Raw genomic sequence first — 17,525 nt, forward strand, 5'->3', positions numbered from 1 at the left:
AAGATACTTTTTTGAAATTTGGTATGCTTAATATTTAATTTATTCATTGAAATATCTCATATTTATATTTCCTTAATTATTTCTATTTTTTGATTTAGCGCAAGTTAGCCGTATATAAACGTAATTCATCAAAAAAATGTTACATCTTATACACGTCTAACTAATGTTAGCGTAGTGTAGTACGGGAGGTCGTAGTGCATGATCAATCATCTGATACATATTTCAATATTTTTATAAAGAACATGTACTTACTTACAAAAAGAATAGTCAGTCACACATAAGTATTTACTATGTAAAAGTCGCTAAGTAGTTCATTTTACAAACGAACAAGTATACACACGAACGCGCTAAAGTACGCTAACTATGAGTTAGTGCAGTGTTGCACGAACTTTGACCAAAGTGATCCCCGCGCACACTCCGCTAATAATAGTTGGCGTAATATAAATCGAGTGATTTCAAAAAGTACCTTTACTTAGCGTTTTATAAGATTTGTAACTTTCTTATTTTTGCATATTTCTTCTCAATTTTTTTATGACGTATGTAAAAACACATTTTAAGCAACTTGGCATAAAAAAACGTTTTTACCAAATTTCGAGTTAGCGTAGTATAAATTGCTGGTGTCGATTTGGAGTACATCCCCTAGGTACTATTGTATGATAAGAAAGGTATGGTCTTAATCAAATTGGCGCTCAGGCAATCACAATTGAAATACAGAATATCTAATAATAAATTGTTGAATGACTATTGTATAAATAAAGCGTATTTTAACGAACAAAGACTTTCAGATTTATTGAAATGTTTGAATACTTACTTAGTTGCCTAAATAAATTGAGATCTATAAATAACTAACCGAATTCTTCGTAATGGAGTACTTAGCATTAATTTCGAGTTTTGTCTGTCCTTTTTAAACAATAAATTAACGGATCCAGTCCCTTTTATTTTCCTTATGCGAAATTAAATTTTGGACTTCAATTTGGTCGGATTTCGTTGAAATTCGAGTTGGTCTATCAATTATAAAATTTTAGACCGATAATATTAACTTGAAAGCCGTTAGCTTTGGACACGGTGGTTTCGATAACCGTTTTCCTTATAGGAAAGAAAGTTAAATGAGTTCCACGAAGTAACGTAACAGAATTAAAATACAAATGCCTGTTTTGTACCTTTCTAAAATTATAAGAAACCCCCTAAGCTAAGGTGGTACATAATAACTTTTAGATTTCCCCAACCTGTAAGTGACACCTAACAGTACAGGAAAGGCGTGAGTTTAGGTGTTGCCTCAGGGTAAGTAACTCTTATTTAACAAATAGATTAGGCATGCTGTAAGCGGCCATAAATCTACAAAATATAAAATTAGTAGGTAAGTATTTAAGTGTGTAAGTTCTTGGTACTAAAATTCTATGCGATGCGCAAAGGAGAGAGAAAGGGGAAGAGGAGGAAACATTAGTCGATTTTGATGTTTGGGTCTTCAGTAATTGGCATTTAACCCCCTTCCTGGCGTCCGATCGATCTGATATTTGGTACACAATCCTAATCTCGATGACCATTCAATATAAGTCAATTAAAACCGTTCAACATTAAAAAGTTATATTTGTAAGTATTACTTATTTAATATTCCTGTGGTCGATGGATCAGTAACATAAGTTTGGCAACGCCTTAAATTTTGAAACGATAACTATTCAAGATCTCTTAATTAGAAATCAACACTATCATTTTGTTAGTGGGTGGACGTCCTACGCTGCGCTTGCCAGTACCTAGGCGGTTTCCACTCAAAAACCTTTCTACCCCAGAGCCGTCGGTTCTTCAGGGAGTCCCTGGATGCAGGTCAGCTGACCTGCAAAGTCGTCGGTTGGAAGCTTCCAACCGACCTATCTGGAAGTCATTGGAGAAGGCCTATGTTCTGCAGTGGAAGTGTTACATACTGATATTATGATGATGATGATTATTATGTTAGTGTACCAGAATTACTCACCCACGAATTCTATCGTTAGGTTAGAGACGATAGCCACACAGGTAATTCTAATTTAGAATGACCAATGAGGCAATTAATATTAAATCCAATTAGTAACTGCATTAATTAATGGCTAATAATGTCATACCTACACACTAACCAATACATAATTAACTTTGAATTACTGAGTAACTACTGGACTTTGTGTTATGGACTATGTATCTACTTATATTTAATGTTTAAATTAACTGTTTGTAAATATTATGTTGTATATGAATTTAGTAATGTCATAAATATCACTTTTATTGTATAAGCCAGTAAAGAGCAGACGGATCACCTGATGTTAAGCGATCGCTGCCGTTCATGTACACACAAAACACTAGAAGCGTTACAAATGCGTTTCTGGCCTTTTGGGGGTTAAGAATTTAAGAATTGTTTGGGGAATCGGCATTGGGAAGCTTAGGAAGGAGGGAAGTTAGGCCTCCGGTACTATCTACCTCACTCACACAACGAAAAACAACGGGATCGTTGTTTCACGTCAGGTTTCTGTGGGGCCGTGTTATCACTCCGATCGAGCCGACTCATTCGTGCAGAAGCATGGCTCTATCACATTCAATAGCACAAGTTTGTATCAGAGTCAGAATTAGGATTTTGCTTCACTTGATTACAATATTCTTTTTCAATATTAATAATGTAACAGATACTATATAAAATACATGACAACATATATTATTCCTTTGGAATATCAGGCGTGATGGTAAGTTATAATATTATTAATGCTGATAGGTACTCCAAGAATTTCCATTTGGTTGCACTACGGAGAAGTAAGCGCTATTCATAGTTAGGACGAAATATAATTATTTTGGTTCGTAGAATCCTTTTCAAAAACCTTTTTGATTGGCCAATCAAATTCGCCGAAGAGAGGTCGCTGTCACCGAAACATTAGAGATTCCGGCTGGAATAAATCGACTTTGAAACTGGTTCAATCTGGTATAAACTGGCTACCACACCAGGTTTGCTGTTACTAAGAAATGTATTTTAATGCACAATGTTCGGCCCACGATTTTAATGATTCCGATCGCAATGACTAATATTTCTGGAATATGTTGTCATCCCACGCATCTTTGTATCTGGTATTTTTATTTCGAAATGTATTCGTACGTGGGATTAGTTTTGGTAGAAGTTTATTTTTAAAATACTAGTGAACCAGTCATACATACTTGTGAAACCTTGTTATTTGTTGAGAACGTAGATTTTTTTAAAAGTTTTGTTTACTTTGTTCATTTTTCTGAGAACTGAGAACTATAAAAAGCACCCAAATATTTTGCTATCTTCAGGAGAACAATTTTGAAAAGAATTCTAGAAACTATTAAAGCTAAATAAACAGATATGCGACAAATTGAATTCATCGACTATGAAAATCGAGCAAATGCCTACAGACTGATAACTATTAATAAATAATAGAATATTACGATCATGCTCACAATTCATATCCTTTGGTCATCGATCGTGACAGCAGACATGACATAATACTATGTTCCTATTAATAATTCAACACGACCTATCGTCTGTCGTTCGTCGGCGTCATCATAAAACGTAGGGCAGTTAATATCAACACTGTTGTTGTTGTTATTTTATAAAAACCTCTTTCGATATTAGAATAAATAAATAAACATTCTGTGGTAAATTGAATGAATCGTTTTTTAAAAATAAATATGGCCGACAAAATTGGCGCGTAAAATTGACAGTAGAACAAGATGGCCGAAATCATAGAGAATTTTCATTTTTTTAAAAAAGGTTTACGTTCAATACATTTTACTTTAAATATAAACTAAATAAGTTCCGTTAACTGTAAATTATGTTTAACGTGAAAGGTAACTACGCAAACTACGGCAATAATTATACACGCAGTAGATAGGTATGCTAACCGCTTGTAGAGGATTACTGTGAAGTACTAATGGATTGGCGGTCGCCGCAGAGAGAAAGCTTTTACCAACAGCTTATTATAGCTACAGGTGAAGTAAAGGTATTATCGATGAGGTAAGAGGGTGGTTTCGTAAATGGAAACCATTGTTTCTATGAAATATTTTAATCCCACCACGCAATATAAATAGAAATCACAGTAATAGGTACTAATGTTTGTTACATGACAGTGACTGAAGTTTGGGCCTCCTTTACATAAGAGGGATTCCATAATCTTAGGCGGATCGCGAATTAAAATTAAGTGCTCTAGATTTGTTAGAGAATATTGAATCCATTAGTACGATACCTGCGGAAAGTGTAAGGGTAAACTGCCTTATTCACTCTACACATATTAACACTATTAATGGATACGAATTTACAACATGTTTCAGATTCGAACATCACACGAGACTTGAGTTAAATATGTAACAGGTAGGTACCCTTTTACATAATGTACATGTTAAGGTGAACAGGTCCCACCACCGAGAACTTTGCTTTTACGCGTTGGTAAGTAGGTATACGGTATTGAAATGAAAATATTTATGCATGAGATACATATGCTTTTATTGAACCATATTACCATACATTATAATGGAAATAATTAATGTACGCAATCATCATTAGCATTATTTCTAGTACCTACCTACTTATGTATGTAGTAAGTAGTTAGAAATAACACTAGGTAGTTTTCATGACCGAAGCTAACCTTTGTGCCTAGCTGTTGCTAGCCTACCTAGCTGTTGATATAAACGTTGATATATTCTATTATGATATGGTATGAATACCAATATTTCAGAGATATGTGGATGTGAGTTAACCTTTTACGCTAAAAATATTGAACTGATTTGGATAAATAGGCTACTTTTTACACGGGTAACGCGGATAAAACCGCTAGATTAAGAAGTAAAAAACAGTCCTAAACTCTCATTTTTAATTTTTAATCAGTTCATCCGTCATCATGGCACTTGCAACAGTGACTAAATATCGTAAACTCATAGACATAAATAAACGTGGTAAATATCCCGTCATAAGTTCTAATGTTAGTTTAATTTGTAATTTAGATAAAAAGTCGTTAATGTGCAATAATTGAATGGAGGCAGTGCAGCGTAGTCTCCAGTCTAAAGGATTGATAATTTGATAACTATCAACTCATTGGTGTGTAAACTTTTAACAGCTACAGTTAGTGCACTAATAGGACTATCTGCGTCAGTGGCGCCATGCCACCTGGAGGGTTAATTAAGCGGATTCTTTTTTTAATTTTTTAGTTTTCTGATTCTCAACGTGTTGGTAAATACAATTTTTTTATAAATATCACAGAGTAAGAGGTAGGCCTCGTACATTACTACATTAGTACACAAACATTAGTTTAATAAGGACGTAAGTATTTAACTGAAATGATCATGACGTGAAACATCTGTTATTTACGAAAAAATATTAAATCCTTCTTGAAGACTCGTTATTAAGAAGAATTTAAATCAAAACAAGAAGTTTCAGGAACCGCTGAGAATTTAAATACCAATGTGTCACGTATAAATACGAGCGTCATCAAAATTACGACTGAAAAACATCATCGGAATGCAAAGCAAAAACGTAATACCTTTAAGTATGGAAATAACATTAATACACTACAAAATTCCGTTCCGATTAACCAGAAACAATATTATACCGGCCGCTATTGGTTCAAAGAAATGTGAATAATCGAACGCAGCTGAACTTGTTTTTTTTTCTTTTACTTCGAAATTCAAACTTACGACATAGCAAGACAGATAATAATAATGACAATTAAAAACATTCCCGCCTTTTTATCGACTTACTTTTTTTTAATAATTGTTTTCCGACGTTTTCGTATGAGGTTTTTATAAAATTAATTTGAATTTAATTGCGTTTACTTGGAACGATATCACGGTTGAAGTTTTATTAAGAAACGTATAATGTTCGTTTGAGAAATAAGTGCTTGTGTTGTGTATTTACTCACGTTTCGTTTCTTGTGGTTGTCTTCCAACCATGTGAAGAATGTTATTGGATATTAAGAACTTGCTATTTTTTCTATGTGGGATTAGTTCTAGGAATTTAGTCAGGTATAGCGTGGTATTTTGATGAAAAAATGTTTATTAGGTTCGCATTCCTTAGATTTATTTTTAAACAAAGTACTAAGTAGGTTGGTATGTGAATACATAATATGTAAGTAGATTTAGGTAGGTAAAATTACAGCTAGAGTGAATATAATCTTAAATTAATCTCATCGCAACATCTAACGCAAACACAAACTCAGTGTAATAACTTAAGTCAGTAATAATCCCGACTATTTAATGTTATAAATTAGAAAAGGAGTTTACTTTATACATATCTACGCTACTACCTACATCTCTACACTTTGGAGTACCTACGTAGGTTTAAGAAATTCAGGTAAGCAAAATCGCGGGATAAGCTAGTAAGCTATATGAACAGTATGAACCCACGCCACTATGTAAGTACTTTTAATAAATTACTTAATATTATTCACACATAAAATAGTACAGCAAAATTAATTTTAAACAAGCGAAAACCAAGCTTAATGAGGTCTTTATAATTTTGTTCTCAGACCAAATTCCTATTATATTAAAATTCCAAAGTTAATATGATATTAAAATGTAGGTAAAGCTTTGGTAAACGTAATTTTGTTCAAGCCAATATTAAATTACAGCTGAAAAACAGGCTCTCTTAGGAAAATATGTTTTGAGACACGTTGATGGGATTTAGTAAAAACTTTCGAATGATAAAACAGGCAAATGGTCTCGTTTTCGATAACTGAGTTTGACAGTCTCTTTCTTCCTCCCCAGTACCAGGGATTTAAAGACGAATTTCCACCTTGGGGTAAAAAAAAAAACGCAAGGTATTTGACATGAACTCAATCATACCACTGATAAAAAGTTGCTTGTAAAAATGATAATCTTATTACTTATATTTTTTATTTATTTATATGTGCTTTATTGTACACATTTAGGTAAGTAGCCTAGGTTACATACATTTTAAGTAATTTGCGTACAATGGGCGGTCTTATCACACAATAGTGATTTCTTCCCAAAGTTGATCTTTTGGGTGGAATATTGTTTTTCATAAAAATTATACAACTGTGTTGAAATGAACCAAAACCTTTTGTTTAAATTCGACCTTAGTCACACTTACGACTAACAAGTCCGCTCGCTATAGATAAACACAAACAAAATTACAAATTTTATTAATGAAAAGATTAATAACGAGAAATGGGGTTTGAAAAATTCATTAAAACTTAAAGTAAATAAACCTTTCATTTCGATAACATCAATGTAAACATCTGCATACAAATATTTCCAGCTATAATTTAATGAGAGTTATTTTAAAATTCGCGTTAAAGCCTCTATTAATATGACATAATGGCGGATCAAATTAATTCAACTTTCCTACATCAATTCTGTTGAAGATGATCCAACAACGAATTCGCGGTATGAATTATAATATCATTCGAGACGAGAACACTGGAAACAAGACCGTAAATTGTGAAGTTAGAGTTGAAAATCATATGTGGTGTAAAAAGTTGATTCAATGTATAATTGGAATGTATTTTATACCTACCTGGGTCGGATCTAGGTAATTCTAACTAGTCATTGGTAAGGCGTGTGTCATGTCAGACTGTCTGTCTACAAAAAGATTGAATACGTGATCTAGACAAATAATGTCTGCGGTATATAACGTGATAATTGCCGACATCTGACACATTTCTAAGAACTGAGAGACCGTAATTTATTTCTAGTTATTTCTTAAACCAATAACGTCATCCTTTATAAGTGTTTAATGATGCCGTGTGTAATTTTGAATGTCTTAGAGTATATTATAGAACCTTATATTAAAGGTTGACATAAAAACGGTTGAGGATAAGGGGGCTGTTCCACCAGAGATGCGCTATGCTACGTTGCTGTGGATGCGTTTGGCTGCCATCAATCATATTCAATGGTACACATAGCTTAGCATATCGACGCTGGAAAGGCAAAATGTATTAAGCGCCACTTTGGTCGAATATGAGTTGTATAATTATGCTACCAATTACCGGAGACTACTACCAGCAAAAGGCAACCAACGCACTTGTAACTCCTCTCTTGGTGCATTTGTTTATGGACAGCGCTGCTTGGCTATTCTGTAGATATATTGAGCGCCGAACGCGACGTGATCCGTTAGCCCCATAAAATATGATGAGTAAAAAATGTAGGTAGGTGGATAGCACTCTTTACAAAGGCCTTCTCAAAAAGTTTGGTAGACGTTAAGCTTTATGAAAAGTTCGATCCTTTGTGCTACAACTTAAGCTACCTGGCTACGCTTAAACTTTCCTCGGCACTTGAAATCTTAAAGCCGTCTTTTCTTTGAAGTTACGAAGGATAGACATAAGCTCTGAGGATTTCCTGAAGATACATAAGAAAATTATTATTAACTTTAGATACTTACTTTAATAAGATTCTGAGTTGGGTAAGGTCTTAATTGGGTGTTAAATTTTAAAGAGGTATTAATAAATCGTAGTTAGTTGTGATCTATTTTGTCCGGCTTTGTCTCTTATAGGATAGAAGATTAGGAGTAAACGAGGAGATGGATCTCCCGAGCCACGCACGCTAGGCAGGCGGGTTGGAGATCGCACTTGAAAAGATGCAGGTTCATCAGAGAGCGATGCTACCATCTCTTACTATGGGAAATCCCTTTAGTAAGCTCTTACGGAGCTGCGGATTACCTAGCGGATTTACCGGGACTCCGGTCCGAAAAGTAGGAGTGTGAACAGGGTGGTTTTTAGTCAGTAAGAGTCTGACACTCCCTCTCACGTCGTCCAAGGCGGAAGAAGTCATTGGATGATTTTCCCTCTTAAAAAGGCACTCACTCTTACGATAGGTATCCGTAGGAAATGGAGCCTCAATATCAAAAGTAGTAAAAATAGATGAAATTATTCCTTTATGAAAACATTTTAATATTTATCACGCACGCCTCGGCCCACACCTTCGGGGAATAACAGACTATTATTTAAAGGAAAATGAAATCCGACAAGGTGCTACTTTGTACATTAACTTATTGTTAAAGCTTTTAATAATTTTGTCGCCGTCAGGATATTTTTAAAGTTGTCACTTTGAAGATTTTCTCATTGTAAAAAGGTTTCATTTATTTTCTTTGTAGACCGCCAGTAGAATAATACTCGTATTGTTAACTTAAGAGTGCTTTTCCTCAAGAGGTATGCTATGCTACGTTCGGTTGCTGTGGATTCGTTTGGCTTCCACCAATAATATCCGTTGGTAAACATAACTTAGCACTGGTAGAGACAGACTTAGCTAAACTATGTTTTTATATGGAAAGATGCGTGCTACGAATGCGTGCTATGGTTGTGTGCTATGGATGGCTTCCCTACTATCGTTACATTGCATACTCAAGCTGCGAATCTTCTTCGCACAGCTACTTTTCGGCAGCACATCTTCATAGCACACCTTACTCGCTCTACATATTATAGCTTAGTAACTGTGGAAAACCACCCTAATTCGATGTAGCCTTCTTAAGCCTAAGTGCTTAGCTAACAGGGGCATCTTAAGCTTCAGAACCACTAGAACTAAATTACAAAATGTACTTATAAAAAACTAAAAACAAAAATGCCTTTTGTTAGTAGTATATAATGTTATGAAATACATACAGCTACATAGCTTAGTATCAGTGGAAACGGTCACATAGTTTCATAGCTTAGTTATTACATCTTCCTAGCATAGTTACATAGCACATCTCTTGTATTAAAGCACCCTTAGACTCTGTAAAACAACAAACAAAATTCTCGAACTTTCAAACTCGGAAATGTTTTACAACGAATCCGTGTTTGTCACATAGCGTTGTACATCGTTAGGTACGGTTCACTTTATTAACTATGTTGTGATACAAACATATAGGTATGTTGTTCTACTCGTAGTTCCGAACTTTACACACGTACCTTACAGCGTGGCGTGTTCATTAACTCAGTTCAGAAGTTAGGACAAGGGTTGCCAAATGGCCGGGATTTCCGAGATTGTCCCGGAATGTTGTGTGCTGTCCCGTGTCCAGTAATTTTACTTTGCTGTCCCGGAATGAAAAAATACTAGTTTTTTTTTCACAAAAATACAATACTATGGCTGCAAAAGTCAAACCAAACGTTGTAACGTGCTCGCAAGCCGCGCTGCATGAGTTGAGGGGCGAGAAGGGTGAGTTCTACCTACTTAATTCCTACTTTTACAGTTTAGTTTCGGATGGGAAACTAAAACTCAGATTCTGTTCGTGGCTCTAATAATGTGCAGGGTATGATCAGTCTGGATGTGGCAACCCTAGTTAGGACTCTGTTAATGCTATACTCCGTGTTCAGTTGTTGTTTTGTCCCATTATTACTCATGTCATTGTTTGTTTTGTTGTTAAGAGATTTTGTACTTAAAGTAAAAGTTGTTTAATTCCGTTAATGGTGTAGTAAAGTATCTCTATGTAGAATTAAAATATTAGCTACCCAGGCATCGATTGATTTTAAATTATTAAGAGGTTGTTTTCATACATAGTTTTATAGGTTTTTATAATAAACTATCGTGAGGTATACTAAATTAACTAAAAATCACGGTTCACTCACGCAGCCTAAGCTAATGAAGAGTCCCTCTGTGACTCGAAACTATTCTCCATTAATTTACTTGCGTAAACCGTGAGTTTTAGTTAAGTTCTTTAGCTTCTTTATAAAACTTGCAATCAATTAAGGTAAAACTGTGCAAATATCCAAATTGTTTTATTAAAACTGATGTTTCCTGCTTAACAACTCGATACCTACCTACCTACTGTAGAGATTTATCTACCTACTCGTGTTCTTATTTAAATAGATCTTTAACCCAGTATCTAACGGACGCCGCATTCACAAAAACAAGTTTTCAAAAGAGAATTTTACCCTAATCTAGATAGTGTCATCTAAACGAGCCATAACAAACGCGATCTCTGACTCGAAAACATTTTATTAAACATACTTATTATGCCACCAAATTAACTATGCAGGTGGCAAAATTTGGAACTAAAACTTGTCCATACAAAGTCTGTGAACATTAGCTTTCTGATGAGCACACTAGCGCCGCTGTCGGGAGCATAGTTAAATTAGCAGCTTAGTAAAATTCTAGTGAAACATGAACGCGACGTTATCGCGGCGTACATTCATAAAGTTTAGTGAATGAACGGCAGCGACATTACATCATACAGCCGCAGTTACTACGAAGGTTGAATTAATTTAATGTGTTACTAGTTTTTCTAGCCATGCTTCTATGGCGTGCTTTGTTGAAGTGTCCTAGTTGAATATTATATTTATTACTATTATGTAGATGTTGGTAGATAGTGTTTTAACATGTTGATATTTTTACCGTCATTTTGATAGCAAAATGTAGATGACAGAAATGTAGATGATAGTGGTTTTCTCGGTTACAATATTTAATTAGTTCAATTATGTGAAAACAATGTAACACCCATATTTATTCAAAGAGATAGAAAAGAAAATAACCTTGAGAATGATAAAATTAATACAGTTTAGAGCTGACTAGTTGCAGTTGACAGCATCCGTTCACGAACATGACACGTACAGCTGCTGAAATTCGTCGAAACATGAATGTTTTTCGCTATGCTGTGAAGCTTGCCTCCACGCATTTTTTTTCTTTGCATAGTCTTTTAATTTGTAGTATGTAGTACATTTTTTGTACATTTATTTCCCCTGGCATTTGGTTATAACATTTAAACACAGAAACAACACATAAAAACCTTAACACAGAAACCTTACGTACCATTGTTCGACAAAAACTTGTGAAACATCGCCAACATTGAGTTCCCTGTCAACGGTCGACAACGCACTTGTAGCCCCTCTTGTCATCTAGAGCTGCGGACTACCTAGCTGGTTTACTAGGGCTCCAGCTCAAAGGGCAGAAGTAGGAACGGCCACCCTGTTCCTACTTCTTAGTCAGTAAGAGTCTGACACTCCTCTCGCCTGGCCGGAGGGGTGGGAGAAGCCATTGGATGATTTATCCCTTTTAAAAAAAGCCTCTCTTGTGTTTCGTATGCTCATGGTCAGCATCGACTGCTTACTATAAAAATATGTGTATTCCTAAAGAAAATCCGTAAAACAAATAAACGTTAAAAAGTGTGGTATTTAATAATAGAACGGTGTCACGTACGTAGACGTAGTGAAAGGCAATACCTATTCAATAAGGACTTTTGCCAAGAATCGGTCCTTTCCTCAAATACGAATTCATCTGGAAATTCTATTACCTGTGCCAATCTGAAAGAGGATTGCAATTCCGGTGAAAAGTCTTTCCATTCCATATATTGAATTTTCAATTTAAAACTCAGATGGTATTTTCTTCTCTTTATTTTGTAGTGTTGAAAAACAATGTATCCGCTCCAACCCATCAATTAAATTTTCATTTGAATTTGAACTTTAAATAGTTTGTTGTATGATGTATTTTATAACGTCAATACAAAAAGGGTGGCCTGCGCGCGGTCCTCTTGAGTTATACCGGCGCCCACGCGCTTCAAATGTACGGTCCGCTGATAGGGAGCGCTCGGGTAACTTGCTAACTGTTCACCGACAACGTGCGTTCCGCCAAGCGGTAAACAACATCGCATCGCGCGCTTGCACCTCGCGGGCAAGGCGCTGTAAGCACGCTGGCAGCTAGCGGTGCCATGCTTTTATTCTTTACATTCTTAACACCTAATATATTATTCCTAACTTGACTATAACACATTCATATTATTGACCTTTTCTATCATACTTGGAACTACTAATGACGTAAGCAATCTGCCTGTTTATTTACACATAGAAATGATAAATTAAACTTTAAGGAAAACAGAAATATACATATGAATGGATTTACATAATATATTTACATATAAGGAAATTACTTGATCTTCATTCTCGTGTGATCTTATTCGGGAAATGAAGTCGGAATCAGATATTAACGTACGTACGTACATAGATCTGTAAGTATTTATGTACGCAACCTTTCTTAATGTATACACACATTTTGTTCGTTGTTCCGGGTCTGGGTGTGACGTGTTGTGGATATGAAATGGATGTATTACTCATCCAACACAAAATTGGTAATCCTAGTGAAAAGCACCATATTAAAAAATACTCTTAACTTGAATAAATCTAATTTGGTTGCTTCGGTTACAACCAAGCGCCATGTAGATTCTATTTCCGCACAAGACAACTCTGATCAACTAAGTTGTTATTCTGGATTTGGAAACTAGTAGTATTCCAGAAATAACAGTTCACCAGAATATCCTAGTGAAGGGCAAAATAAATGGCAGGGTGATGACATTCTTTTGCAAAAGCTAAAACTCTCAACTCGGGTGTTGAGATCTAACGAAACTTTTGACTAGCCAATTCTACTGAGTCCAAAGTAACACTTGACTTGCCAATAATAATCAAATTCAAACGAAACAAGTTAATAATATTGTTAACATATAATAACAATGATTCAACGTTATAATTTTATTTAAATGTGTGCAATGATTTGCATGTTCTCGGAATAAAGTATATTTTGTCATATCATTACCATTTATAGAGATTTACGCGAACTCAACCCGGAAAATTACTAAAATTTTGATGCCATTTTCCGCCGACATCATAAATTAATAACTATTTTGAATTTACGAGTATATCTACATTTTACATAATATGCGTTTTCCACGTATTAATTTTAATATTTAACAAAAGGAAAAGATAGCTATATTAAATACATGAAAGTAGTGCCGTATTTTAAATAAGATAGTTTAATTAGACATGTTTTCGAAAAACAAAGTTCCCAGTATCCAGTATGCAGACTAGATGCAGTATGCGCGCGACATAAATGCTTCGTTAAAGCAAAACTTTCCGTGAACTCCAGTCCTGTAGTTTCTAAATTCTGAAATCCTTTTATACCTTATTCTGTGTATTCGTGATTTTTTAAATACGACAGTAACTTTATCCAGTTGTATAGTTTTTGCATAGTTTTAACCTAGATGGCACAGTTGCCAACTGATCCCGGTATGGGTTGATTTCCGCACGGAACATTCATTGTTTGTGAGGTCCACAAATCATTGTTTCAAATCAATAAAATAAAACTTCTGTATACTTACCTATATGTACACATTTTTTTTTGAGGGTGGAAAATCATCCAATGACTTCTTCCGCCTTGGGCGAGGCGAGAGGGAGTGTCAGACTCTTACTGACAAAAACCACCCCGTTCCTTCTCCTGCTTCTCGAGCCGGAGCTCCGTTAACCTCGCTAGGTAGTCCGCAGCTCCGGACCTATATGTATAGATACATTAAATTAATTTAGCGATTAAAAACTGTGCAACTGGATTACGAATAAAAACATGTGACTAATTAATAAAAAAATCGCAATCCTACATGGCAACACTGATTGGGGTTTTACAATTTGCGTTTCGTTGTAAAATTTCAGATACCAGGAACAACATAATATTATATTTAAAGGAAAAAATTGTCATTCTATAGTTTTATTGTATATTTTTTTAGCAAAATACGTACCTATTTTTATTCGATACGGATTGTTGAGTTAGTATGTAATGGGTTTTACAATTTTAGGATTCTCAGAATTCAAAAAACTCGTACAAAATCTCTATCGGTAAAGTATGTAGGAAACATCGTGATTTTTCATTTCAAAATGTTTAATATTATTGGGTCTTTTTTAAAAGGTTATTTTTTATATATTTGATGGGTCAACGTTTAGTAACTATCTCGCCTGGTAGTAAGTGATGATGCGGCCTTCGATGAAGCACATCTACCCATAAACAACCTATTCACTCGGGCCTTGAAGACCACCTTGAAAACATACTTACAGGAAACACAGACTCCGGCAAAGAATCCCACTCCTTAGCAGTTGGCACAAGAAAGCTAGTCCAATCCTTAGCACATCGCACGAGAAAGCTTGAAGCAAAGCGCGTATCTCACCTCTATCTATCCTTTCAGCAAATTACAGTATGAGAATGTTATGATACAGAAGACTTATATACTCTTGATAGGTTATTGAACCGTTTGCACCAGTAAATAGATCAAGGCAAGTAGATGATGGTGTGTTAAACCGATACAACGACTCAACAATTGCCAATTTCCTCAATTGACGGGAACGAATTGAGTGGATCCGTGGTGCAGTATCTAAGAAACCCGACTGAGATAGATATGTATCTTTATCTCTATTAAACTTGCTGTTTTCCGCGACTTCGTCCGCGTAGAATAATGACTTTTAACTGAATTTGGGTTTTTATTTTTGTCTAAAATAAAACATTTTTTTTTTAAATAAAAATAGCATAAGCTACACCTTAGTAGGTACATCAGCTAACTACCGATAAAGTTCCTCTTAAAATCGGTCCAGCCATTTCAGATATTAGCTAGAACCAACAGACAGACACACGTAAAAAATGTTATTTTTGTGTATCGTATGTATGTTCACATGCATGTAGTAAGAAGCGGTTATTTCAATACCACAAACAGACACTCAAATTTTATTTAAAAGTGTACTTAGACGTAGATTGAGACCTATTTGTTGATTACTTTGTCAATCACCATTCTAAGAAATAGGATCAAAGGCCAGTATATCGTGGGTATTATTCCCTGAAGGGGTAAGCAGAGTGCACATTATTAAATTAATGTATACCTTTCACCAGTTGTAAGTAGGTAACTACTTTGAGGCGTGATATGGTGATTTTGAAAAATGACAGGCTTAGGCCTATTCAACACGTAGGTACTTATTTACTTAGACAGAAGAAATTAGAAACTTTATATTATTAACATGATTTCTTACTATTTTTTAAATTGATAATAAAGAACAAAGTTCATAGTACCTAAACGAGATCCCAAAAATGTAATTTTGTGATTCTTAAATTACAAAGAATACAAAGGCAGAATCTCCTAATATAATACTTCGGCATTATTATAAAAATAATATCAAGCACAATTTTACACAAAAAGTATTTATTCCAGAACTTTGTTTTTAAAAGACGGCTAGTTAATTAAAAACAAAAAGGTTTCGAGAAAATTCTATCTTTGTACCTAATAATTTTAAAAGGTATTTATGTACTTAGTAAACTAAAAAAAGGTCATATAGGTCACCTTACTTTTGATCTATAGGTATTGAACCTTAGTACATCGAATTAAGAATTATTTTAGCAAAAACTAAGTGTGGCTATTGAACCCAGGAACTCATATACGAAAGTATTATTGAATTTTCCCAAATCAGAACATTACTTACTCTTTAAAAAAGTACGTTTCCCCTGACTAGAATTTTCTCCTAAGTCGTGGAAGGGGGTAATTGGGCCTCCGGTAACCTCACTCACACAACAAAATACAACGCAAGCGTTGTTTCACGTCGGTTTTCTGTGAGGTCGTGGTATCCCGGTCAAGCCGGCCCATTCGTGCCGAAACATTGCTCTCTAAAGGGATTTTCAGCAATTACATCATTTTTATTAGTATTTGTCGAATCGCGATCCTTCTTAGAACACCTACAATCTTCCTCACGTGGGGAAGTCTAAGGAAATATATAATTCCTGTTACTAATTTATTAAAAGATTATCCTTAAAACACATGTTTTTTTGGTTTCGTTACTCATTTATTGGAGGAATCCGTTAGAATCGAATATTCCTAATGCGTCCTTAGTCATTTGTATTGGTCATCAATGGTCCACACTTTAAGGTCACTAGTGGAAACTGATGATAATATTAACTGTTATTTAATGCGTCATAAACATTTTAGAGAAACCCGTACTTATTTACCAGACTTTAAGAATGAAGTATTCCCGGGAATATCGTGCATCACATTTAGAATTTTATGTGTACTTTACAAGGTTCAAATTCAAATTTTATTGTTAGCTAGTTAGCGAGAATTCTGGAGAATGCTCTTATAAGCAAGAATTTGAAACCTCTTCGTTATATTTTAGTTATTGGTTTTGTACTTTATCCGTTTGACATTAAGCTCATTTTCTTATGTAGGTAATGTTTAGAATGCATTTACTTAATGCACCTTTTTGTTTTAAACAGGGAAAATCCAATGACTTGTGTGAGGCGACAAAGAGTGTTAGACTCTTACTGACTAAATACCACCCCATTCCTACTCCTGCTTTCCGAGTCGGGGCCCCTGCAACGGCATAATGTAGATACCTAAATCTGCTTACTTCTTCGGATTAAAAGGGGTGATGCTTTGTTATATAATTCATCGTTATGGAATCCAAAATAGTTAATGTTCCTGTCACATGTAGCTATACAGTCTCTTTCTCGGTACTATTCAAGTCCATCTGCACTGAAGCGACTGCGGTTGGAAATGTCTAGCGGACTTCCCACAACAATAAAATATTATTAGTAACAAAAGCTTGGAATAAAATATGACTACACATGTACTTAACTTACTATGTATGTCCGACATAACATTTATATATATATTGTACGCTTAACCGACTTAAAGGATGAACTATATAATATAATTAATGATCTAGGTCGCGTCGCTTCCAACCTGGGGCCTTAGTCTGCTTACAATTGCAATTTAAAAAAATTAAAATACATTGCTATGGAGCGATGGAGCTATTTGTATAGCTCCATTCATCTTGCATTGC

This window comes from Spodoptera frugiperda, chromosome 26 (assembly GCF_023101765.2).
Source record: "Spodoptera frugiperda isolate SF20-4 chromosome 26, AGI-APGP_CSIRO_Sfru_2.0, whole genome shotgun sequence".
NCBI classification, from domain to species: Eukaryota; Metazoa; Arthropoda; class Insecta; order Lepidoptera; family Noctuidae; genus Spodoptera; species Spodoptera frugiperda.